The sequence below is a fragment of the Bidens hawaiensis genome, unplaced genomic scaffold, assembly GCF_021521415.1.
Source record: "Bidens hawaiensis isolate Kalapana, Puna unplaced genomic scaffold, B.hawaiensis_p1.1 tig00021362_1, whole genome shotgun sequence".
NCBI lineage: Eukaryota > Viridiplantae > Streptophyta > Magnoliopsida > Asterales > Asteraceae > Bidens > Bidens hawaiensis.
In genome coordinates, this window is record NW_027493313.1 from 119875 (window position 1) to 146015 (window position 26141).

Consider the following 26141-nt stretch of genomic DNA (forward strand, 5'->3'; position numbering starts at 1 on the left):
CAATGAGTGAGATAGCTCTTAAAATTAAGAGTTTCCTAATTCATGCTATGTATAGTAGGGATAGAGATTATATTTACCTATTTCAACTTTTAAACTTTTTTATTTACCAATAAACAACAGTTTCTCAAAATATTATGTTTCTCAAAATACTATACTTATCCAATTTTATTTACCGTTTTTCTTTTATAGCATGCATAGGAGTAATATACTATGATACTATGACACCCTTGTACTCGATGGGGCCATCACGTAGCAGGTTGGATACCAACTTATGCAAAAAAATATAAATATAAAATTGGTAAGTAGTGGACTACCCAATAATGATTTAACTAAAGTCAAGCATTCATAGCTAGTCAACCATTCAATAAAATATCATTCTCTAAATCTTCACCAACTATCCAAATATTATCCAAATAGTAAATTGTTTAACCGTCATCACTCAAACAGATAGAATTATCTAAACAGTAAACATAATCATTAATTCAAATACATATATACCCATACTTTTCGATCAAGGACAATCCTCCTAGTCCACAAGCCATTCTATCAACGGGGACCCTACGCCTGATCCATTCTTTTAGTATTTCCCTGAAACATGCTAAAAAATAAACGACAGCTATATGGTCGGTAAGTCTGTAAAACATACTCAGGAGGGAAAAAGTTGTTTACGACGGCCAAATCATTTTAATTTTTGATGAATGCTACACGTGCCGAAACTGAAAGAAATAATTAGAAAAAAAACTTTGTGTGTTGCACATAGATATCACATAAGCTGTCAACATATGACAATCAATTCGTTAAAAATGATGAACAACTTTTATCTCAATTTTTATAAGTTAAGATTTTCAAATCGTATAAATAGAAGCACACAAACTTGGATGTACGTGATTTAGAGAAAGTTTATACGTTTTCTATGCTTACACAAAAGCAAAACTCTTAAGTTTCACAACACTTGAAAAGATCAAATATGTAATTTCACATGTAGTTTAACAGTTCATATTAAAGATTTAAGGTTTAGATAATACAATTTGCATGAATGACTCGTTTCTTGTTAAAGTGATTAAGATTTATAGAATGATACAGTTTTATAAACCAATCTTCATATGTTAAGTCAAAAATAATTTAAATATTTAGTTTATCATGATATTGATATCGTGATAAATAGTTACTTTAAACGTGTATGAATCTTCCTTGAATCCATTAATTAAAGTCAATTGATGTACTTTATATAATTGGTGAATTGGTGGTTAGTTCACTTGTGCCCAGATATTTGTGGCTGTTCATTTGTACACGTATAAGATCCAATATTAAAATGGAACATACAAATAAGAAAAAGAGCAACAAATATTTTGATTAAATTCGTATTAGAAGATATTTTTTTCATTTAGTTTATCTATTTTGTCGGCCCATGGTCCATGCTATGATCTCGAACACAATTATCTAGCCGAATGAATAATAATTAGAAAATTGTCTATAATGTCAAAAAGATAAATAAAAAAATAATAAAAAAATATCTCGAGGAATCATGGCTAATATATTGAAATTTTGTATTCGCTTAAATGATACCTCTTAAATATATTTTATTTAAAAAAGTTACATTATTAAATTAATATAGTTTATCGTATATGACTCGGTACTTATTTTAGAAAATGAAAGATATTAACATTATGTTTTATGTCAATCAAACTCTTTAAAACCATTCAAAAAACTTGGTCGTTACACCTATGTTTCAAAGTAATAGGTAAGCCACATAAACCATTTTCATAGGCTCTTGTATTAATCAAGTGATGCAAACACTATATACATACAATGGAGATTTAGACACTCACCAAACTGTTATATAATATATTTGAGACACAACTAATTCGGTATGATTAACGCTATTCTAATTGTAGATGCGGAAATCATATACGTAAACGAGAGTCAAAAAAGATATGAACTTTGACAATTTTGCCTCAAAATTATGTTTGTTCGTATCCACAACGAAAATGGGAGTCTGATTTTGAGTAGGCTGATACTTGATAAGAGAATTTTGATTTTTGAGATATTTTTTAGCTCATTTCAAAGCTAGATCAAACTCATGCCCAAGCAGCTTACACCATAATGCTAATGCATTCTAAGTAACAAGTGACGTTGTTGACTTATTTGCTAAATAAAACTCAATTCTTCATGTACTTATGGAGAAACTTGATCAAGAACATCTAATCCAGTTAGATCAAACTCTTTTATACCATAATGCTAATACATTTTAACGTGTGCGACGCTAATGATTTATTTGCTAAAACTCGAGTCAAGGTAAGTTAAAACGATCACACACAGAAAATCAAACATAATACAAAGTAGAACAAATGTAAATAATAAGGTAATAACTATTCCAAGTAGCTCAAAAATTTAATACACTCAAGATATTATACAATCATAAACAAACCTATTGAACCAAATCCGCATGTTATGGCACCAGAAAATCTTATATTCTGCTTCATGTTTCCAATTTCTAACCTAAAAACCTTAAAATCACCTCATGTATTTATGAAGAAACTTGCGATGGAAGTCGCTGTGAATGTTGTCATTAATAAAACGCTTTGGAGCGTTCGTTCCCCACGAGCTTGGTTCTTAAAAACCACGTCATCGTCCCACCTGAAATTGTTTAATTATAGCTTATATAACTAGGGTGTAAATATGATTGAAAAACACAAATTTAGAAACCAGCTTCAAATTAAGTATGCAATTGAAACAAAATTTTATTACCAAATTTAGAAATTAGGTTGCATTTTATTACCAATTTCAACAGCTAAGTAGGATTATTTAAAAGGTCAACAAATTATGGCACTGACCCGTTAGAGGTAACAAATTAACCCATGTGTAAGTAAATGGGTTAACTTTTGGCACCTGTACATACGAATAAAGAGTGTAGACAAGGCAACTAACCATCGTTTTACATTAAAAGATTTTGGGTTGTTAAGCAACGGGTTTCCTCGTATTGTTTCTACCTCTTTAAGTTTAGGTTCTTCTTCTCGCTCTTCGCGTTCCTGTAAAAAGACATGGATTAATTAATCCCACCTCTTTGAACTATAAATTCTTATTTAAATAAAAAAGAAAAAACATAAAATGTTAAAAACCCAAAAAGGTGGCATATGAGAAGCCAAGATAGGCAAGTCAAAAATGTTGGTTAAAAGTTTTAACATAGGTTCATGTTGAATCGGGTCGGGTTAACCCACAAACTTGTATTTGTCCATTTTATATATATTTTAATTAGGTCAGCTAAACATGGCCCTTACGGCTATACTTAACAACTGATTTTCATAACCAATTTTAGGTGGTTAGTTGTTATGATAACATCATGTAAGTAGTGAATATAACCACTTTAAAGATGTTTGTATTGGTTGGTTGTTTATGAATTGTTTTCTTCCTATAAGAAAAATTAGTTGCTAGTCATAGCCCTAAATGTTGTTTATCAAAACCTATAACTTAATGCATTAATTATAATCTCAAAAACAATATTATTACAAAAATAACCTGTATCTATAAGTAACTGAAGAATTAAGGCAAAAAGAAAAAGAAGTTAACTCACTTGTCATCGTTTCTCCTCGGCTCTTTCCTTTCTTATTAATTCAAGCTCTGCCATAAGTGCTTCTTCATCGTCCTCGTCATCATCATCTTCGTCACTAACCACAAAAAAATGCCATAATACTATAAATATTGAAATCAAAACATTTAGTTAATCTTTCTTAATGGTTCCGTGGGTAAACCCATCTCTGTATTGATATTAGTAGAATATGTGAACCAGATGTCTCACACAAACCCTTCATGCATCTTTGTCAATCAATGTAAATATAAGTGTGTCGTTATATTAATGTTACTAGAATATGCATACTACAAAACTATGAAGGTTGCTTCAAGGTACGCTTAATTCCTTACCGGTCAACCGTGTAAGTATAATCTTTAATCGGCATTCTATTAAACAAAAGCTGCACTATTAGCACATATCTCTATCTTAAATTCCCTGTTTTGACCCGTTACACACTCAGCCCACTTTTCCACCTTAATTGATCCACTAGCGAGCAAGTAATATATCGCGGATTTTATCATTAAAAGTTTAAAATAATCTAAATGGCATAACAATAGAATCATTAACATCTGTACTGCAAGAAAAGATACCTGTCATCCTCATCAGCGTCATCAGCATTCACGCTGCGAGAAAAGTGCCTTCTAACCCTTATCTTTAGATGAAAAGTGCCTTCCTTTCTAGTTCTTCTTGTGTGTCTTGGCCCTCCTTTCTGTAGTAGTAAGCACCAATTAACTTTTAAAAATAGCAATATTTACACATTTTTGAAGGATATTATAAAGATCATAGAGCGTACTCACTATTAACTTACTCGATTAACAAAAGATTTTACTTAGCCGTTGGTTGCTAAATTAGGGAAGCAAGTCTTGACTTTCTGATTTCCAATTCAAAATCCCAAAAGGACAAACACGTAAAAAGAAAGATCCTTCAGAAACGTAGTATCTATAACAAAACCAACCTTAAAAAACACACTTATAGAATCTTTGATGAAATCTTGAAATGGGTGTTGTAAATGCTTACCTATTGTTGACTTGGACATGAGGGTTTGACCACATTGTAGAAGCAGCTTTTGGATTTGGTATGGTAAGCAAGCCGGATGACTAAATCCAAAAGAAAAGCTTGTTGTACATCTTAGTCAAACCCTTGTACAAGGTAATTAAAGGTAAATACCTAAAACACCCTGTTCTAGGTGTTGGGTTCTAGTGATAATCAGTCAACAGTTTAACATGCAACTAAACCCGATTTAATTATAAAGGTTTCATAGTCATTAATCATATTAATAAAAGAATACGCAGCGGAATATTAAAACCAAGTAATCGTCACTTTATGGAACCTTACAGGATACGGTTAAAAACAATACGAGTACGAGACGAAACCAACCAAATTAAATATAAATCTAAATGACAATATTTAATTTTACATCGATTAATGAATAACCGGTTGAGACACCGAGAGTTAACAAGCGATGCTAGGTGACGATAACGAGACGAGCGGGGTGCAACGAGTGGCGCCGAACAATGGTGCGCGATATGTTGCAGCAGTAGACAATATTATCCGGTAACAACAGCAACAAATAAAGTGGTGCTTGGCTGTTGGCGGTGTCACAACAGAAGTTCAAGATCTACAGTTGGAGGGTACCAACTTTAATTCTTTATGCCTCCTATTTTCTTGGAATTCTTAGCCGTATATTCCAAGAAAACCCTTTTTTTATATCTTTAAACTCATCTAACTATACAATTAAATCGATTGAGTTTGTTTCCACTTGCCCCTCTTCCTGTTGGTCATTTCCTATTGTTTCCAAGTACAACAACCACTTCTAATAATTTCTTACAATTAAATAATTAAAAAATAAATTTAATTAATCAACCACTCATTTACCTTATGTAATACCCTACTCGTATTTAATTCATCTACTTCACAATATGGTAACTTAATAAATCATAATTGACCATCTCACAAGTTCCTTTTATCATCCTCCCTTTTTATCTCCACATTTATCATCAACTATCTTCCGTTATACCAAATCAAATTCCAGATCTTGATGACGTTGCTTCCTTTACGCGATTTCGCGGTACTTCTTTTTCTGAATAATTTACATCAATTAATTAAGATATTGAGGTTAGTCGATGATATATAATTTATTTTGATTATAAAGGATTTTTTGTTTGATCAAAGAAACACACATAATATTATATGTCCGGTTAATGATTTAGCAAAAACCATTTGAAATTATAATGATTTTTGAATTAGGATTATCATAATTGATTTAAATCATGGTCTTTTGAAACACAACTATTCTAGAGTGATAAGATTTTATATTAATGATAAAGAAATTGTGTTTCTTCAGTATATAATTTTTACCGATTTGATTCTAATTAATAATTTGGTTTCGATGGTAGTAATGTAATAGCTTCGTTGATTGATTATATATTGATATCATTTGATCTAAAGATAGAAATCTATTTTTTATTTAGTTGTCTATTTTGTCTAAAGTTCTAATATGCCCGCAATCGATTTTTTATTTATTTAGTTGAGTATTTGCCTTAAAGTTTTGAATAGTTATAAGGATTTTTTAACCAAAATTTTCATACATATTTTGATTGAGTTATCCAAATTATTTGTTTCTAATTATCAAATTTTAGTTAAATGGTTTCATATTTTTGCAAACTATTTTATGTTTCTTAATACATACCTCCATGTAGTGGCCAAAACCAGAAATGAAGCATGAACATCAAACATATATGACATAAGTAATTGTATGTTTTTAAATTTATTTTTATTATATTCATTAAATTTATATGTTATAACTTGATCAAGTGATTTTTATTTTAATTTATATCTTATAACTTAAAAAAGGCCTGTTACAGGAAGACCTACTGTTTATTTGGCATAACTTATGTTTCTCGAATTCAAAACAAAACTGAAAGGAAATTTGTTTGATTAATTTTATGAATATCAAAGTATCAATATTTGACATAATTAGTTACCAAAACTGTTTTTAAAGTATGTAACTAACAAATTAACTATGATACTATAAGCATTCAATTTGGCTAATTTTGAGGGATATTAGTTTATCAATTGATTATATTTCCTTCAAATTCTTTAATTTGAAGGAATTTGGTCTAAAGTTTATCAATTTTTTATTTAGTTGAGGATTTGGTCTAAAGTTTTGAAGAGTTATAAGAATTGATTATATCTCGATATCATTTTTTTTGTACCAAAATTTTCATACATATTTTGATATAGTTATCCAAATTATTTGTTTCTAATTATCAAATTTTAGTTAAACTGATCTTACTTTTTTTGCAACCTATTTTTTATGTTGTTTTTGTAAATTTTCAATCAAAATGTAGTTATATATATAAAAAGAGAATTTTAATAATAGTCATATATGAAAATGAATTAGATACATATACGTATGATATCTAATGAATTTAAGTTAATTTCGATTATTAGACTATCAGGTGTGGAGCACAATTTACCGATGAAATGGTGACCTGGCAGACGGTGCTGGCGGCGAACACCGCCCCATGCATGTCGGGGAGGCCCGTTGGAAGGTTATCATGGAAATTTCACCGCTTAGAATGCCGCTCAAACCTCCCTTTAGTTATAAAGTTTTCTTTAATATATTTCAAAACACATAATTGAAGGTTTTGTTGAGTTAAGAAGCTAAAGAGAAAGAGGAAGAGGAAGATTAGGACAGAAGGTTGAGAACTTGCAGGGATAAATATGGGTTGTGGAGGAGATAAGATTTGAGAAGATAAGTTTGGTGTTATTATTTTAATATATTAATATTACGTTTTATTATTTTATTACTTATTATTTTTGATTTAATTATATTATGTTTTACTTAATATTTTAAATGTAATTTTTTTATTTAGTTTATTAAATGTAAAGTTAACGTCAAATATTTTTTTTCTTTTTTATTATATATTTTGTTTTTTTTTTTATTTTAGCTATATTAATAACTTTTAAAAGATAAAATTAAGTTAAGTTTAGTTATATAAATATTATTATTTTATTTTAAAATGGGGGAAAGTGATGAATTGGTAACCATTTTTATGGTATTGTTAAAGATAGTGGATTAAAGTGGGATATGATGTGACGCTGACGTGCACTGTAAACTTAGAGGTAAAATGACATCCACACCTCAAAATCTTACGGTAGTTTAGAAATTTTGAGACTTAACCTTAAGAGTTTTAATGCATGATGAATGCATTAATTGAATTATTGTGTTTGATATATTTACAAAATGAAAATGTAACTATGTATTGTATGGGTCAAACTCTATTAACATATTTATTAGCTCGGTTTCTATTCTTATATTTAATATGAAAAAAGGAAAAAGAAAAAAGAAAAAGAACACCCTGTCTTCTCTCACTATGTATTTATATTTTATATGGTCATGCTATAACAAGAAAATAGAAATCGCCCAATCTTACTTCTTACCTCTCTACTCGGTGTATTTCCGAAATAAATACCAATAAAAAGAAAAACATTGAAATTTTAGTGCCACCGATGTTACTCTTTTGAGCTATTGTTCCCAACGTTTGACAAAGATGTTTTCTTAAATTTGAATTGGCGTTTAAGGTAGGGATAACCTATTGATGTCATTTAATCATATTTGTAATTTACATGTTAAATTTATAGTACAAATCATTTATAGATTGATGAGAACCGTTGATTACGAGTCGTTTGATATTCGAATTTGATGTTGATTCCTATTGAATTGTTAGGGTACATTTTTGGACCCCTAATGCGAATAATTGTTTTGATATTGGATTTCATCATTTGTTTTTGACATGTTTGATTGTTTTGCATGCTTTATGGGTTTATTGTGTTTGTTATTTTTCTCATTAGGATCATGAGTTAGTTGAGACGTATAGTTCGATCATGAGAAAAAATACACCGTCTTACTACTAAATGTTTATGGATTGATCATAAGAATTGCTGAATTATTGGAGACGTTTGTATCTATTATATGAGTGAAAATATCGTCTCAACCACGTCCTCACGAAACATTATGACATCGTTATGGATTTTATATTTTTATTCATTGGTTGAGAACTTCGATATGGAATTATTGTTTATGAGATTGATCAAAGTTATGAATTGATATGCTACAAGTACACATTGATAAAAGTATTATAAGTTGAAAGTTTATAAATTATAATGTCTATGATTTCGTTATCCGCTCACTGAGCGTTTCGCTCAGACATGTTTTTGTTTTATTGTTTACTTGCGCGTTAGGTATTCAAGGTTATCCGTGAAGAATCAATTGAGGGCTTGGAAACAATTTAAAGATAAGTGATTTGATGTTTATAGTTATATCGTAAAGCATTATTTGGATAATTAATAAATGCTTTTTGTTTTATGCTAGACTCCCTTGGTTGACACCATTAATGATGGGTACAAAGAAAGGAACAAATTTGAATATATGAGCAATGTAGATGTTTTGAGTTGTGTAAGATGCACAATGAACTTGTAATTTAGATAGAACATTAGCGTAAAAGAAAGTATGTCTTATTAGATTTGATTATTAAAAACATCATTTTGCTAATAAATATGACATCTATTCTTTTAAAGATGGCAACCTTTTATCATTTTTTTTTATATCTAGCATTTATTTAAAGTTTAATAGATGATGACATATATTATCATTTGTATTTTCTTAATTATTTGTCTTCTGTTTTTTTACTCAGTTTAAACTTGGTCTACAATAAAATATTTGAAAGATTACGAAGGAATTTGTGTTAATGTTTCTTATTTTGTTATTAATTTAAATTACGTAATTGCATTATTTGTAACGTTATATAGTTTAGTAAACATTTTTCTTGCTCATTTTTTGTTTGTTTTACTTTAAATAACTATTTCATATGATCATCTTATGCATCAACTAATCAATCTGTTATCAAATGATACATTATTGCTATTATTGCCCTGAATTTCTATGCCTCCAATCTATTTTCATTACAAAATCATAACATTTATGTAAACTCATAAAGGACATACAAACATTGCATTTATATATAAAAACTGTCAATTATAAAAACATTTTGGACGAAAGTCGCATAACTAATCAAACTTTTGGGACGATTAAAATATGCATTTATACAAACTCATAACATTTATATATAACTAGGTGAGCCCCCCCCACCCCCGGGCGCGATGTGTCGGGCTGATGTTGCCTTGGCGAACTAACAAATACGATTGGTATAAGGTTATGACACCAAAACTAAACCAAAAAAATAATTTCCTTAACAAAACCCGTGGCAAACAAAAGCAAACCCAAAATCTGTGCATTGCGGCTTCCAGCCGACAAAACTTGGTCTGTATTGACTCTACCGTAACTAAATAACATCTAATAAGTTTTAGCTGTTAAAAATGTTAAAAAATAACAAAATAAATTGATTATTAGCAAGTAAGTTTTATTTAATTATACATCTAATATCACTATCATATTAACATTATCATAACTTTGAAAACGTCAAAAACAAAGAACAACCAATCTATCAATGCATATAAAAACAAATATTAAATAAAAAACGGTAGCAGATGCAAAAGGGAAGATTTGAACCTGCACGTTTAACTAAAAACACACCTAACAAATACAAAACAACCTCTGGATCAACACATCATATTAGTAGTCCATTCAAACAATGAAACTAAAAGAGAAAGATGTGAGCTACTTATAGTTTGTGGCACTGACCATGACTTTAAATATATATATATATATAATTTTTCAAAATACAAAATCTTTATAATTGACGTTTTTATATTTCAGCCCGTTTGACAACGTTGTCAATATCACACGACAAAATTTTAATTCTACGCAAATTCTATTAACCCATGCTTCCACGTCTACTCCTATACGTCTAATGTACAATCATCATCATCATGATAACGTAAAAGTCATAGAAATGCACCTCCTATTCACGCAAGATGTTGTGAGCATTTTCAAAGAAATATCAAAAGCTATTTTATTAACACATAACAAATAAATGTTGTCATTTTATATAAATTTATATTTCAGTCAATATATATATCTAACTTATACTCTTATATTTTTATATTTCAGAATATTTTTAATGGTTATTTCTGTAAAAGCTAAGTCCAATATTGAAAATGAAACAATGGGAATACAACATACTAACTTTGATGTAGTAATGGAGTTGTGCAACTTTTGAAACTAAAGTCGTCACCAATGAGTTATATAAAACTATTTCTTGATGATGAAAGTAACATGTTTTTATTGTAAAACATTTTACATTATAATTAAATGTTTTCATTTACGTCTATGGGTGACAACATTCTGCTGTGAAAAGTCATTGTTTGTAAATTTATACCTTCAAGTACTTTTTTGTGTATAAGTAGGAACTGCAATTAAATACATGTTGCATTGTCAAAAAAAATAATAGAAATGTATATTCGTTTGAAATTATATATGTGTTTACTTGACGAATTATATATTTCCGCCCAACACGGTTCAATAACCTAGTTATTTATATAGATAATCTTCTAGTTGTGATAATGAATATTGTTTTGGATAAAAATCAGCTAAGGATCAAGTATCCAAATCTGTAAAGTGAGGTATAGTGCTATGATGATAAAAATGAATATGAAAGCGAAATAATGATGAACACAAGGATTTGTTACGAGGAAAAGCCCTTGATCTTGGTCGAATCGTCGGCAAAAAAACCCCGGGTGATGACAAATCGTCTATCACCACTTTATTAATCAAAAATTGGGTTACAATGGTGGAGATTATGATCAGTAATACAATGATTTATAAGTGTGTGTGTGTATTGCTATTGTATTCGTAGTGGATTGTTTGTGTTTTCCTAGCTGATCATAGTCTCTATTTATACATAAAAGATAATAACTCAATGGAGTTATGAATAATAAAGACTATTAACTAATAATCCCTAAAAATACGCCATTGCCTTCAATATAACTCTTTCCTTCATTATCCACGCGTTTTATTAATTTGATGGCGAGATTATAGCTTTGACTTGGTCAATAGCCGTTGTACCTACCAAAAATATCAAGATAACAAAGGAAAATCGTTAATAAATAATAAGTACTGAGGATCATTGATCCTGATAGGATCTGCAGCATATTCTAAGGATAATTGATCCATATTATATGCCAGGATAACATATCCACAGTGTCAAATTTCCGTTCATTAACAATTGCCCCCAAAATGGCGGTTGTGATAAGATCACTGCTGTTATTTTGGCTTTGAAATCAAACATCCCGCAAAACAGATGAGATTTGACAAGCTGGGTATAATTGTCATATATAAATGGAGTTTCCTTGGGAACTTCCCTTCCGGCTGTATATCCAACAACATTAAGTTACCATAAGTGTTGATCCTTCTATGATCCTTGTAATTGAACTTAGGATACCTGACGCAAATAACTTATGATATTAACTGGGATTAAACCCAACAAACTGGGGACAAGCCCAAATAAACTGGGGACAAACCCGTGCAACTGGGGACAAGTCCGTAAAATAAACTGGGGACAAGCCCGTGCAACTGGGGACAAGCCCGTGTAACTGGGGACAAGCCCGTGAACTGGGGACAAGCCCAAAAAACTGGGGACAAGCCCAAACTGGGGACTAGCCCAAAGATACGGATGTTAACTGGGGACTCGCCCAAACCAGGATTTAGCCCAAACGTGAGATAACGTGAAAACGTTATAAACCGGTGGTATGGTACGTCTACCATAATTCGTAGGATCCTCCATATAGCCGAAGACAACGAAATTGTCAGCCACTAAACGTGTACTGGTCCCGCTGTCCCGGGCTATACGTTGGATAGCGTGCGCTACAGGAGAGAGTGTAGAAACTCTAATTCGTAAGAAAGGTGAAAACCTTTAAACCTTGGGGGATATGACCATCGGGGGTCATATCCAATCGTGGGCTAGGCCAAGGAAAATAGTAAAGTACCTAGAATGTAAAGGAGATGTGGCCAACCTCTTAGACATTGAACTTCTTATTGAAATCTGCATTGTTATTTAAAACTTGGAAAAAGACAAACGTTAAAAATATATTATCCTTAAATTAATAAGAATCTGAAATGAATAAGTGATCGGATAGATATTACCAATTTTAGGATCATTGATCCTTCTGAGGATACTTGATCCTGATTAGAAAAAGTATTTCTTGAGATGAATAGCATTCCATGCTCTAGGTAACCTGTTGCCTTCCATAGTCAGCAGGTGATATGCCCCCTTTCCGGCTTCTGATTCGATCAAGTAGGGGCCTTCCCACTTAGGTGCTAGCTTTCCATCTGCTAGATTAGTTGTGTTTTGGAAGGCTTTTCTCAAAACTAGATCTCCTTTTTGAAATCTTCGAATCCTGATATTCTTGTTGTATGCCCCAGCTACCCTTTGCTGATATGCTGCCATTCTGATCTTAGCCAGGTCTCTGAGCTTATCAACAGTATCTAGATCTTGGAGAAGGATTTCATTGTTGGCTTGAGGATCACGGATGCTTGTTCTGGTAGTAGGAACCACCATCTCCGTAGGGATTACAGCTTCTGAGCCAAACACCATTGAGAAAGGTGTTTGACCTGTTGCATTCTTTGGTGTTGTCCTGTCAGCCCAAAGGACATATGGTAGCTCTTCGGCCCACTTGCCTTTCTTGGATCCTAGTTTCTTCTTCAAGTTGTTGATGATAATCTTGTTACTTGATTCTGCTTGACCATTAGCTTGAGGATGAATTGGTGTAGAAGTAATCATCTTGATGCCCCAACTGTCACAAAAGTTAGTGGTTCTTTTCCCAATAAACTGGGAACCATTGTCACAAATAATTCTGAAGGGATACCAAATCTAGTAATAATATTTCTTTTAATGAAGGATATCACCTTTTTTCGCGGACTTGAACAAATGCTTCTGCTTCTATCCACTTTGAAAAGTAATCAGTCATTGCAAGCATGAATACTTTTCCTCCTGGCGCTTTAGGTAGCTTACCCACGATATCCATGCCTCACTTCATGAAAGACCATGATGAGGATATAGGATACATAGGATCTGCTGGCTGATGTAGAATGTTGCCGTGTCTTTGACATGAGTCACATTTCTTCGAATACTCCATAGCATCTCTCTTCATAGTTGGCCAGTAGTATCCTGTTCTCAGAATTCTAGAGAATAGGGCTCTACCCCCGGTGTGATTACCGCAATCTCCTTCGTGAAAGTCTTTGAGCACCTCTTGAATTTCAGGATCTTCGATACATCTCAAGTATGGACCTGCAAGAGATTTCCTATACAGAATATTATTTAATAAAATGTATTGTGATACCTTAAGTTTGAAAGACTTAGGTTTCTCTGTGGCTGGAATCTCTCCATTTTGAATGAACTTCTTGATCGGGAGGATCCAAGATCCTTGATTATTTGAGGATAATGGATCCCAAGGAACAACCTCTTTGTCAGTTGTTATCTCTCCAACTTCTTGTTCTCCTATTGCTGGTGAAAGTATATGGATGATTGGGATCTTCGTATCTTCTGGAATCTTCAATGATGAAGCTAAATTTGCTAAGGCATCTACCCCAGCATTCTCTTCTCTTGGTACATGTATAATACTAAAATAATCTAAGAACTTTGATAGTTCCTTCACAACATCTAGATATTTGATTAGTTTTTCACCTTTAACATCATATGAGCCATTAAAGTGGTTAGTCATCAATAACGAATCTACATATACTTGAAGATACCTGATCCTCATATGTTTAGCTAATTGCAAACCTGCGATCAGAGCTTCGTATTCCACTTCATTATTGGTGGCTTGGAATGCACACGCAATGGACTGGGGTATTATGCCCCCCCTGTGGCGATTTCAGTAGGATACCCAATCTTGTTCCTCTCACGTTGGATGCTCCATCAGTAAAGAGGATCCAAGGATCCTTGGTTTCTTCCAATTGCTGAACCTCCAAATCAGCTTCCTCTTGCATGTCACTACTGAAATCAGCCAAAAAGTCTGCAAGTGCTTGTGATTTAATGGCTGTTCTGGGCACATACTGAATATCATATGCACTCAATTTCATAGCCCATTTGGCCATCCTTCCTGACAATTATGGTTTTCTAAGTACATTCTTAACAGGATAATTAGTTCTTAAAATAATAGCATGTGTTTCAAAATAGTGTCTCAACTTGGTTGAGGCCATAATCAAAGCAAGAATTAATTTTTTAAGGTGAGATTACCTGACCTCTGCATTTAACAGGCTTTTACTTACATAATATACCGGGTGCTGTTGTCCTTCATGATCCTTGGCAAGAACAACACTGATTGCATTTCCTGACACAACTAAGTATAAGGACAGCGGCTCACCATCTATTGGCTTCATCAAAGCAGGCGCTGAGAATAGATAATCCTTAAGAGCCTTTAGTGCATCTTCATGCCTTTGAGTCCATTCAAACTTTTTATTTTTCCTCAAGATATCATAGAAGTCTTTGCATTTCTCCGAGGATCTGGAAATGAATCTGTTGAGGGCTGCTATTCTTCCCGTCAGTCTTTGGACATCTTTAGCATTCCTAGGAGACTTTAAATTAATGATGACTTCTATCTGCTTAGGGCTTGCTTATATTCCCTTTTTGGTCACCATGTATCCTAGAAACTTTCCAGCCTTAACACCAAAATGGCATTTTGACGGGTTCAGTTTCATGTTATATTGGTCAAGGATATTGAATGCTTCTTCAAGATCTCTTAGGTGATCCTCAGCCCTCTTCGACTTCACTACCATGTCATCTATGTAGACTTCCATGGTTTTGCCTAACTGATTCTTGAACATCATATTGACCAATCTTTGATATGTTGCCCCTGCATTTCTTAGTCCGAATGGCATAGCAATATAACAATATATGCCGGCAGGAGTCATGAATGCTGTATCCTTTTGATCAGATGGTTCCATCTGAATTTGTTGAAATCCAGAGGAAGCATCCATAAAGGCAAGCATCTCATGTCCTGCCGTTGCATCCACCATGGAGTCTATATGCGTTAAAGGGAAAGGATCCTTGGGGCATGCCTTGTTTAAATCAGTGAAATCGACACACACCCTCCACTTTCCATTCTTTTTTGAAACAACAACCACATTAGCCAACCATCGAGGATATTTAACCTCTCTGATCATACCGGCCTTAAGAAGTTTTTCAACTTCTTCTTATATGATCACGTTCCTCTCAGGAGCGAATTTTCCTTCGCTTCTGATGGACGGGTTTAATAGAATAATCAAGGCCCAACTTATGAGTAATTACCTCTTTAGAAATACTTGTCATGTCTGAATGTCTGAAGGCAAATGTGGATTTTCATCGCTTAAGGAAGGATATTATATCCTCCTCGATCTCGTCAGGGATACTGGATCCTAGGAACACCTTCAGGTCTGGATTTTCAGGATCTAAAGATACTTCTTTTGTGTCTCTCTCCCGAGCTTCCAGCACGTCCCAAGGATGTTGCTGTAATTGATATGCTATCATTTGTTTAGCTGTCGGCTTCATGGATGAAGAATAATAATTCTTGTCTTCCACTTGGTCACCATCTATCCTTACTACTCCCCAAGGAGTTGGTAATTTGATGCACTGATGGTAGGTAGATGCTACAGCCTTCATTCCATGTATCCAAGGCCTGCCAAGAATAACGTTGCAACAAGAAAGATTGTCAATAACACAAAACTTTTGGTAAGAGTTTAACCCTTCGATGTATATTGGGAGTTTGATGTCCCCCAATGTTTCTTGGTTTCACCACTGAAACCCACTAGCACCGACGTTCTCGGGATGATTTCCGAGTCCGGGATGTTCATTTTCTGCAGCACGTCATGTTGGATGATGTTGACCGAGCTTCCACCATCAACTAGGATCCTGCGCACATAATGGTTAGCAATAAATAAAGTTACAATCAAACCGTCGTGGTGAGGATCCTGGATGCTTGTCTTATCTTCTTCATCAAAGAAGATTCTTTTGTCAGTCGTCAAAGTAGTGGATATGACTGGTCGTTCTCCGTTCTCCAACTTGGTTTCTTTGGCGTGTCTTTTTGCCGAGGAGAAAGAAGTACCGCATATATCTGAGCCACCGGAGATGAAGTTGATTACTTGTGCGTCTGGTGGGGGCGTAGTTGCTTTCTGTGGTGCATCTTCAGGATCCTGGATCCTAGACTTTTTTCTTCCCAAGAGCTCTTTGAAATGGCCCTTGCTCAGGAGGTATCCAATTTTCCTCCTTAAACCAATACAACCTTCTGTCTGATTGCCAAAGTCTTCATGGAATGCACACCACTTGGACTTGTCTTTGAAGGATGTGGTTTTCTCATTTTTTCGATGCCACCTTGCTTTCTCTCCAAGATCCTTCATGGCACAAATCAAACCATGAGTATCAACAGAGAAGCAATACTCGGAAATACTTGGGTAGTCCTCATCATCTTCTCCTTCTTCAACTGCCCGGACATTTTGATTGTTGAATTTGGAGTACGGCTTTGAGTCGTTGTTCCTAAATGAGGATCCTTGTTTCTGGTTAGATGACTCTTGTTTTGTTGGAGATCCTAACCGTTCTTGGATCTTCTTGTCATCCTCTAGCCTTATAAATCTGAGTGCCCTGTTTCTGACTTCATCTAAAGTCCTGCATGGAGTCATCACAAGATCTTCATAAAATGGGGAGCCCCTTTGAAGTCCCATCTTGAACGCTTTAACAGCCGTAGCCATGTCAAGATTCGGGATTTCTAAGGCTTCCCTTCCAAACTTTGTAACAAAATCCCTTAAGGATTCATCACGAAGTTGGATAACTCTATATAAATCACTAGTTAATTTCTCGAATTTTCTACTACAAGAAAATTGGCTATTGAACAAATTAACTAAGTGCGAAAAAGAAGTAACAGAATAAGGAGGAAGACTTAGCAGCCATTTGAGTGCGGATCCTGTTAAAGTGGATCCAAAGCCTTTGCATAGACAAGCCTCCTTAAGTCTTTCAGGAATTGGATTAATTTCCATCTTTTCCCTATACTGAGCCACATGCTTTTCCGGATCAGTGGTCCCATCATACACCTTCATGTTGGGAGTCTGAAATCGTTTTAGGACTTCAGCATCACAAATAGGTGGAGCAAATCTGGAAAAGTTGTGGCTTCCTTCTGGTATTTCGGGAATTGGACGGACCACTCCTGGCACGCTGGATATCATATCCTTAAGCTTCTGAAGTTCCTTAGCCATAGCCTGGTTGATACCTGTATCCTGCATAGAGCCTAGGTTAGTGTCTAAGGATACATGATTATACATGTTACCTCTCGGTTAATTGAACGTTGGCATCCCAGGAGTGTAGCCAAGGTAAGAAGCATCTGCCATGGTAGCTGGTCCACCAGAGGCAATGGTTTGCATGGGGATTATGTCTCCTTCATGAACCTTTGAGGATCTTTGATGTTGCACCCCTGAGGATCCTTGATTCTGCCATAAGAAACCTTGAGGTTGGGAGCTGAAGGATCCTTGGTGATACATCCCAGAGGATCCTGTTGCAGGAACGAGGATCCTTGAGTTTGCTGACCCATGGACCCCTGTTGAAGGATAGATGATCCTTGTTGAAGGAACGAGAATCCTTGAGTTTTCCTACCCATAGATCCTGGTTGAAGGATAGATGATCCTTGCTGGAAGATGGAGGATCCTTGAGTCTGTTGAGCCACAGATCTTGGAGTAGTGAAATCCAGAATCCTTGGCATTAAAGGAGTCTGATCCTCCAGTGGCCTCTTATTCTTCTTAAGATCTTCAATTTCACGCAGGATCTTCTGGTTGGTTTTGTTCTTCTGCTCCATGTATGCCTTAACCTGTGAAAACATAACAGAAACATTATTGTTAGAGTTAACCACCGGAGTGGCATCAGTGGTCTTTGAGCTTTGGAAGACTGGAATTTGCGTCTTGTTTCCAGTAGCAGCAGCCCGTGGTGCTCCCGTGATTGGAGGAGGCATCGGCGACAAAGTCCTTGATGAGAGAGGAACCGAAGATGGCATGGTTGATGAAACAGAGGTTGATTGAGAGGCCATTGATGGTGATATGGGTATGAATGGTTAAATATTGATAAGGTATTTTCTGGATTATAGCACCAATTGCCCCACGGTGGGCGCCAAATTGTTGTGGATAAAAATCAGCTAAGGATCAAGTATCCAAATCTGTAAAGTGAGGTATAGTGCTATGATGATAAAAATGAATATGAAAGCGAAATAATGATGAACACAAGGATTTGTTACGAGGAAAAGCCCTTGATCTTGGTCGGATCACCGGTACAAAAACCCTGGGTGATGACAAATCGTCTATCACCACTTTATTAATAAAAAATCGGGTTACAATGGTGGAGATTATGATCAGTAATACAATGATTTCTAAGTGTGTGTGTGTATTGCTATTGTATTAGCAGTGGATTGTGTGTGTTTTCCTAGCTGATCATAGTCTCTATTTATACATAAAAGATAATAACTCAATGGAGTTATGAATAATAAAGACTATTAACTAATAATCCCTAAAAATACGCCATTGCCTTCAATATAACTCTTTCCTTCATTATCCACGCGTTTTATTAATTTGATGGCGAGATTATAGCTTTGACTTGGTCAATAGCCGTTGTACCTACCAAAAATATCAAGATAACAAAGGAAAATCGTTAATAAATAATAAGTACTGAGGATCATTGATCTTGATAGGATCTGCAGCATATTCTAAGGATAATTGATCCATATTATATGCCAGGATAACATATCCACAGTGTCAAATTTCCGTGCATTAACAAATATTAATCGGGCCTCAGGTCCAACTCGATCCAATTCTCGTTTAAAAACCCCGCTCCATGTTTAATCTTTAAGATTTTATTATTTATATTTATTATAAATAATAATCCCGTTATTTATTCGTCAATAATGGTTAACTACTTAAGCGGATTTTATGCTCGTTACCCAAGGTGTAACTCTTACGGCTCGTAACTTGGTCGACCGCGTTGACTTAACTGAACCGGTCTACAATATCCAATGGTCTCCCACTTGGACGGATTCGGTTAAGTTTCTCAACGCTGACAACCAGCGGTGCTCTAGCTACACATGGCTGCCCCAAAAGGTTATGACATTTTAAATTCATTAACCAAAAGATCTTGGAATGCACTAATGCAAGATAATGAAAATATAGTAATCGTTGACATCTATCTTTTCCGTATAAGACACCAATTGAACAATGAGACATGGATAAGATCAATCTCATTTGGCGTTCAATCATTATCGTTTTTGTTCTCGAGTCAAAGTGGTCCAATCAAACACACAGTAAGTTTGGGTGAGGCCTCACACTTTACCAGTTTGAATCAACGAAGGCGCCAAGATGTCTAACTGTTACATATCATGTAAGAGTACAGAAACCCTTCTTGATTACATACAACTCCCACTAAACTTCAGAATATTCCCAACCAATGCCTTTATGACTGGCAGTTACGCGACATCGGTTGACATTGATCAAAGAATATCTATAGTAAACAAAATTTCTAATATGCATCTCAAGTCTAAGGTGTTTTGGACAAAAATCTGCTAAGGATAATGTATCCAAATACGTAGTTGTGAGGTATAGTGCTATGCTAAAAACAATGATTGTATGAATGAAAATGGAATGAACAACGTGATTTGTTGCGAGGAAAAACCCTTTGATCTTATTCGGATCAAAGGAAAAAAACCTCGGGTGGTAACAACTCGTTAATCACCAATTTATTAATCAAAAAAGGTTATAAGTTTTTTGGAGATTACGATCGATGTTACAACGAATGCTAATGTGTAGAGAGAATTATGAGTTCTGCTCTGAGTGTGTGTGAATGAAAGTGTTGAATGAATGACCTAGTTGATCATAAACTCAGTATAAAAAGAAAAGAAAAATATCTAATAACTAATCTCCTAAAAATCCGCAACTCCTCCACTAGCCACTCCCATATCTTTGACCACGTGCATAAAGGCGTCTTGTAGCGAAAGTTTAGGCAGACTTGGTCCTTGGAGCCGTTATATCTATCAAATATTGATCTGCACATAAGAAATAATCGTTAACAATACCAATTACTAAGGATCCTTGATCCTGACATAGCTCTGGAACTCTTCAGAAGGATAATTGATCCAGACACGTCTTCAAGAATAACATGTCCTCAGTACTCAATTATTTGTGACCCAACAAGAAGTCCTATAAATTCGCCATTATCCCCACTAAACGTGTTACAACCATTTGACCACGTGCCATATCTTCTTGACTGCAAGTTAGTGGATAGACTAAGTCTTCTAACTGTTACACCTGCTAAATACAAAACTACACATGAGAACAACCGTTAATTAGTAATAAGTACTGAGGACCCTTGATCCTGATATGATCTAGAATACATGCTAAGGATAACTGATCCAGACATATGCCAGGATAACGTATCCACAGTGTCAAATTTATGTGGCCTAACAATTGCCCCCAAAATGGCGGTTGTGATAAGATCACAACTATCATTTTGCCTTTGAATTCAAACTTCATGCTAAAACAGATGAGATTTGACAAGCTAGATATAATTAACATATATCAATAGAGTTTCCATGGGAACTTCCCTTCAAGCTATATATCCGAAACCTCTTATTCTTCCTGCAAATCATGAACAGCTAGTAACACCTGCTTAACCCGGGTGGATGGTCCATCTTTTGTATGGTGAAATCCGGGTTAAGGATTTTGGATAAGTCCAGGTGACTTATGATTAATAATAGGAAAATTGGATTTTAATAATCCCAACTTTACGTAGTTGGCCGATAATAATCCAAACTTTGAAAATAACCGTCACTGGTCCCAACTTTCATGCTATTTGTTTTCATTGGACCACCGTTAAAAAAAAGTTAACGACGCTAAGTTTTTTCCAAGTTTTAAATTGATGTTTTAGGGCTTTTGATCGGAATGAGAATACGAATCGATTGATGTAAAACTAAACTCGAAACAACGCTTCATACAACTTGATTTTTGTTAATTAATAGTTTAAACACCGGAACTGAAGCATCCTTTAGTCGTTTGGACCACTGTTTGGAAGTAAGTTTTACATCAATCGACTCGTATACTCATTCCGATCAAAAGCCCTAAAATATCAGTTTGAAATTTGAAAACAACTTAACCCCGTTAAGTTTTTTTTAACGGAGGTCCAATGAAAACAAATTGTGTGAAAGTTGGGACCAGTGACAGCTATATTCAAAGTTGGGATTATTATCGGCCAAATGCGTAAAGTTGGGATTATTAAAATCCAATTTTTCTTAATAATAATTGAATACTTTTGACTATTTGCTTGTTATTCATTATTTTGAAAGTTTGCTTGATATAATCTTAGCTTTATTGAAAGTTTCAAGAAATAATCTTGAGTAAAAGAAATTTTTAGGAGAAATTTTTAGGTTTCAATATCCTTAGAGGAATAATTCAAAAATTGTCAAGTCTTTAAACAAAAAATACTTATAATAAAGTTATAAGTAGGAATTGTACCACAAGGTCTAAGTAGACCTTAGTTACCAGAAGTACTGATTCTTCTGTGATCCTCGAAGAAGTAATTTAAGGATTCTGAATCCATAGGACTTGATCTTTGTAATTAACTTAGAAAATCTATTGCAAAAAAGTTCTAATGTTAATCGGGATTAAACCCATTAGATTGGGGACAAGCCCAAATAATAAACTGGGGATAAGCCCGTGAACTGGGGACAAGCCCGTGAACTGGGGACAAGCCCAAATACTGGGTGTTTTAGACAAAAATCTGCTAAGGATAATGTATCCAAATCTGTTATGTGAGGTTTAGTGCTAAAATGATAACAACGATGTATATATGAAATCTTGATGAACACAACGAAGATATGAACGAAATTGAGATGAACACCGTGATATGATTACGAGGGAAAAAGCCCTTGAATACGATAATCTCACTTCGGTCAAAACTTAACAAGGTAATCTTTGATCGAATCACTTCGGTCAAGGATCAACGAGGTAACCTTTGGTCGGATAGTGCGTGATTATAGTAATCTCCGGCACAAAAAACCCCCGGACGGTGAAAACTATCACCGTCAAGTTTATTAATGGTAAAAATCGGGTTACAAAGGTGGAGATATGATCAAAGATTACAAAGAATATCTAAGTGTGTATGTGTATGAACTGCTAGAGAGAGTTCTTGGCAGAGTATTGTCAAATGTCTGCAGCTAATGGGTGTGTAGTCCTAATTTTGATCATAATCTCAATATATATAAAAATAAAGGCTAACTAACTCCTACTTTTATGGCACTACTCCCACTAACTTAGTCTTCACTATTGACCACGTGCTGGAGGTACCTTGTAGCATAATATTAGGTAGACCACGTCCTTGAGCCGTTACACTTGATAAATATCAGCTTTCATATAAGAAACAACCGTTAACAGCACCAAATACCGAGGATCCATGATCCTGACATAGCTCTGGAACTCTTCAGAAGGATAATTGATCCAGACATGTCTTCAAGAATAACATATCCTCAGTACTCAGTTATTTGTGACACAACAAGAAGTCCTATAAATCCGCCACTTCTCCCACTAAACGTGTTACAGCCATTTGACCATGTGTTTGACAAGTCCAATAGCGAGATATCAGGTGGAATAAGTCTTGGAGCCGTTATACGTATTAAATAACAACCTACACACAAGAAACAATTGTTAATAATACCAAGTACTGAGGACCACTAATCATGACAGGATATGTCTAAGGATAACTGATCCAAGAACATATGTCAGGATAACGTATCCATAGTGTCAAATTTCCGTGCCTTAACAATTGCCCCCAAAATGGCGGTTGTGATAAGATCATAGCTGTCATTTTGCATTTGAATCCAAACTTCCTGCAAAAACAGATGAGATTTGACAAGCTAGATATAATTAACATATATCAATAGAGTTTCCATGGGAACTTCCCTTCAAGCTATATATCCAAAACCTCTTATTCTTCCTGCAAATCATGAACAACTAGTAACACATGTTTAACCAGGATAGATGGTCTATATTTTGAATGGTGAAGTCCGGGTTAGGTGACTTATGTTTAATAATAATTGAAAACTTTTGAATATTCGCTTGTTACTTGTTATTTTGAAAGTTTGTTTGATATAGCTTTAGACTTGTTGAAAGTTTTGAGAAATATTCTTTAGTAAAAAGTTTTTAGGATAAAATATCCTTGCACAAATAAACCAGGATCTTAAATCCTTATAAAAATAGATTGAGAATAATGAATCCTTATATCTATGAAGATATAAACTGAAATCAAATAAGTGTAAACCGATAAACAAAAATCATACCGTAAGGTCTGGTTAGACCTAAGTTACCATAAGTATTGATTCTTTTGCAATCCTTATAAAACTGAATTAAAGGATTTTGAATCCATAAGTATTGATCCTTCGGTGATCCTCAGAATCTAATTTTTGATACCTGATGCAAATAACTTACGATATTATCTGGGATTAAACCCAATAAACCGGGGACAAGCCCATAAAATAAACTAGGGACAAGCCCAACAAACTGGGGACAAGCCCATAAAATAAACTGGGGACAAACCCGTGCAACTGGGGACAAGCCCGTGTAATCTGGGGACAAGCCTGAATAATGGGGACAAGCCCAAACTGGGGACTGGCCCAAAGATACGGATGTTAACTGGCAACATGGCCCTTGAGAAGAGGTGAAAACCCATTAAACCTTAGGAAATGGTACGTCTACCACTATTCGTAGGATCCTCCATATAGCCGGAGACAACGAAATTGTCAGCCACTAAGCGTGTACTGGTCCCGCTGCCCCGAACTATACGTCGGATAGCGTGCGCAACTGGCGATCGTGAGAAAGGTGAAAACCTTTAAACCTTAGGGGATATGACCATCGGGGGTCATACCCAATCGTGGGCAAGGCCAAGGGAAATAGTAAAGTACCTTATATGTAAAGGAGAGGTGGCCAACCTCTTAGACATTGAACCTCTTATTGAAATCTGCATCGTTACTTAAAAACTTGGAAAAGATAAATGTTAAGAATACATTATCCTTAGAATAACAAGAATATAAAATGGATATTTAATCAGATAGATATTACCGATTTTAGGATCCTTGATCCTTTAAGGATAATATATCCTCTCAAGATACTGGATCCTGATTAGAAGAAGTACTTCTTTAGGTGGATATCATTCCATGCTCTTGGTAGTCTATTGCCTTCCATTGTGAGCAAATGATATACCCCCTTTCCTGCTTCCGACTCAATCTGATAAGGTCCTTCCCATTTAGGCGCTAGCTTCCCATCAGCTGGATTTGTTGTGTTTTGGAAGGCTTTCCTTAATACTAGATCTCCTTCTTGAAATCTTCTGATTCTGATATTTTTGTTGTATGCCCCAGCTACCCTTTGTTGATATGCTGCCATCCTGATCTTGGCTAGGTCTCTGAGTTCTTATATAGTATCCAAGTCTTCAAGAAGGGTTTCTTCATTGGCTATAGGATCACGGATGCTCGTTCTTGCCGAAGGAACCACCATTTTCGTGGGATTTACTGCTTCTGATCCAAACACCAATGAGAAGGGTGTTTGGTCTGTTGCATTTTTGGGTGTAGTCCTGTCTGCCCAAAGAACATAAGGAAGTTCTTCAGCCCATTTTCCCTTCTTGGATCCTAGCTTCTTCTTTAGATTGTTGATGATGATCTTGTTGCTAGAATCAGCTTGACCATTGGCTTGGGGATGAACCGGAGTGGAAGTAATCATTTTGATGCCCCAACTGTCACAAAAGTTAGTGGTTCTATTCCCGATAAACTGGGAACCATTGTCACAAACAATTTCAGCAGGAATACCAAATCTAGTTATAATATTTTGTTTAATAAAAGATATTACTTCCCTTTCTTGGACTTGTACAAATGCTTCTGCCTCTATCCATTTTGAAAAGTAATCAGTCAGTGCAAGCATGAATACTTTTCCTCCTGGTGCCTTAGGTAGTTTGCCCACAATATCCATACCCCATTTCATTAAAGGCCATGAAGAGGATATAGGATACATAGGTTCTGCTGACTGATGAAGGATGTATGCGTGTCTTTGACAAGCATCATATTTCCTTGAATATTCCACTGCATCTTTCTTCATTGTTGGCCAGAAGTATCCAGTTCTGAGTAACCTGGAAAATAATGCTCTTCCACCTGTGTGATTGCCGCAATCTCATTCATGAAAATTCTTGAGTACTTCTTGGATCTCAGGATCCTCAATGCATCTGAGATATGGACCTGCAAGAGATTTCCTATATACCATATCATTTAACAAAATATATTGGGATACCTTGAGTTTGAAAGACTTGGGATTTTCTGTGGCTGGAATTTCTCCAGTCTGAATGTAGTTCTTGATAGGATGGATCCAGGATCCTTGGTTGTTCGAGGATGATGGATCCCAAAGTACGATTTGTTTGTCAGTTGTTATCTCCCCAACTTCTTGTTCTCCTATTGCTGGTTAGAGAACATGAATGATTGGAATCTTCGTGTCTTCTGGAATTTTCAGAGATGAGGATAAATTTGCCAAGACATCTGCCCCACCATTCTCTTCCCTTGGTACCTGTACAATGCTAAACAATTC

The 26141-nt window shown here is 34.9% G+C and overlaps 1 protein-coding gene and 1 pseudogene across 1 annotated transcript in view; both read right to left on the bottom strand.

Moving 5' to 3' along the window:
- LOC143563330 (transmembrane emp24 domain-containing protein p24beta2-like) overlaps positions 1-26141 on the bottom strand; it is a 156499-nt gene that overhangs the window by 43690 nt on the left and 86668 nt on the right. The gene's annotated exons all lie outside the window — the stretch shown is intronic.
- The window catches only part of LOC143563328 (uncharacterized), a 76396-nt pseudogene continuing 52769 nt past the window's right edge, over positions 2515-26141 (bottom strand).